Source organism: Pezoporus flaviventris, unplaced genomic scaffold (assembly GCF_033815535.1).
Source record: "Pezoporus flaviventris isolate CSIRO_AGI_PZ_B2104156 unplaced genomic scaffold, CSIRO_AGI_Pfla_v1 ptg000029l, whole genome shotgun sequence".
Classification (NCBI taxonomy): Eukaryota; Metazoa; Chordata; class Aves; order Psittaciformes; family Psittacidae; genus Pezoporus; species Pezoporus flaviventris.
Genome location: NW_026892577.1, coordinates 3,958,007 through 3,960,585, shown reverse-complemented (window position 1 = coordinate 3,960,585; position 2,579 = coordinate 3,958,007).

Here is a 2,579-nt window from a genome sequence, read left to right as displayed (position 1 = left end):
TAAATGGAATGAGCAATAGCATCTGTCATGGTTTAACCCCAGTTGGCAAATAACATGCAGCCGCTCATATGGAATACCCCTTTGGCTAGGTCGGGTCAGGTGTCCTGTCTCTGCTCCCTCCTGGCTTCTTGTGACCCTCCTCACTGGCAGAGCATGAGAGGACTGAAAAGTCTTTGATCAGAGTAAGTACTACTGAGCAACAACTAAAACATCAGCATTGTTCTCAGACTAAAGCCAAAACACAGCACTGTACCAGCTACTAGGGAGAAAATCTACTCTATCCCAGCTGAAACCGGGACAACATCCAATAACTATCAATTAATAATATAAATTAATGTCCCTGAGTTACCTAAAAAAGCATCATGGGAAAAGAAATATGGTAAGTTCTTCACAGAGATACTTCAGATTTCTGGAAACCAACTGCAACTTCATTTGGGGGGGGAAGTTGTTTGTTAGGGGGTTGCTTTGTTTTTATTAGCTGTGAAGGTCTAAATTCTTGATTATTGTAGTAGGATTACAGCATAAATATAGCACAACTTGTAATAACTCAAATGGCTAAACCTCTCTGAATCAATATAACAACAAAACTAGAATAAAGCTCACCAAAATAAGTGAAACAGAAATCAATACAAAGCCTATTGGGCTAAACAAATCCCTCAACAGCTCTGAAAAAAATATAATGCCAGACTAAACTAGCTGTTGCTGGCTGAATGTAAATGTATTTTTGTACTCAGAGAAATTAGTATGTTTGTCACCAATGTCTTACGAAAGATGTAATTTGGAACAAACACAATATTTCTGTTTGGAGGACTCAAGCAGAAGTTTGCATTTTGTTTATTTTCTTTAAAATGCTCAAACCGGGGATGAGTACTCTTAAATAATGAGTGCAAAAGAACCAAACCTTTTGTCATGTTTAATAAATATGTTAAAGAACAGAACATGATCAGACTGCCCTGAAAATGCACAAAGAATTACTAATTTCACAGATGACATAATAAGATATTTTTAAAAGGATAGATTATATGTTACAGGCCTTGCTTATGAAAGTGTAACATAACCTCTGAGGCTAGAGAAAGTAGTTTTCTCTTTCTATAACCAAAAATGATGAATTTGAGCCATAGAAATTTTTGAAGCAGTTAGAGAGAAAGAGGAAGACAGCACAAGAAAAAAGCTGTTATTTAGAAAATGAAGGAAGTGGGGAAAACAAGCCATGCTTCTGTATTGGACCAGGGAAGAGTTGCTTTTTAGGATCAAGAGATAAAAACTCCCTCATTTTTGAAGGGAGAAAGATAAACACAAAATTTACCTGATAAGGATTGAGATTTGACAAGAGCCAAATCCTACGAAGTTCACAGAAGACTTGATGAACTGTGGTTTAATCTCAGGCTTACACACTAACACCCCAGCTTCTCTACTCTGACCACACACCTAAGACACAGCTGAGCAGGTGGATTATTGGGTTTTTTAATTACCAAATCACAGCTCCCAGCCATGCTTTGTAAAAGGCACTTCCCAGTAGCAGCGTAATGCAAACAGATTACTGCAAAGGCAAATCCATGATCCATTTCAAAAAACCTAGCAGGAAAGTAATTAAACCAGGCCATGGACATGAGAAGGCTTGAGAAAAACCACTGAACTTTTGAAAAGAGGTTACCAGCCAGAGTAAATTTGACCTTGTCTGTTGAACCCTTAATCTGCAAGATTATGGGGTTACAAATCAGCCTTAATGAGTTTGGAGGTACAGCAGGTCAAGTCAAGGTCAGGAGCCAAAGAAACTGGGAGATATGCTATGCCAAAATCATGGTCAGAGGCCTTGCAGAAGACCCAAGAACCTCCATACCCAACAAGCCAAGACAGAACTCAGTGCCCAGTGAAGATACGGCTTAACTGTGTAACTAAGCCCCCCCATGACCTAACGTTGCTCACCCAGATATGTACCTATTCTTGGAGGAAGGAACAGCTACAACTAGGAGGAAAACAAAAAAATAATGCAAGTATTTTGTTTCTTATAAAAAGGATTTAAGTTACCACATTTTCATGTTATTTTATTTATTAACAGCCTATTCAAAGAGTACCAGGAAAACCACAATATCTGACCACAGACTAAAATTACAGTTAGCTAATGCAGCAGTACCCACACAAATGATCTCTAATTGGTTGACATAAATATGATTGAATTGGTGATAGCGCCAAATTAACATTATAAAAGGAAGAACCGCACCAAATGAAAATAGACATCACACTATAAAAAGCACCTGAAACTGAATGGCAGACTGAATCAGTGAGAAAAAAATTGTGTGTGTTACACAGGGGGCAAAAATACCAACTGAGGTCACATATGCTTGTTCAGCTGATCTAGTTTATGGGGTTCCCAGGCCCAGAGGCAGCTGGCAGTCTGCAGCTGGTTGCCTATACACTGAGCTTGACGGTTTGGCTGTTTGACTCATCTGAAAAATAATTAGAAACCAAGAGAAAGGAGCATTTATTTTTAAAACCTGTAGCTGAATTACATGCACAGATCAGAAATGGGTAAGAAACATACCTGCATGGCCAACCCCTGCTACAAAGCTGTAGTGGAA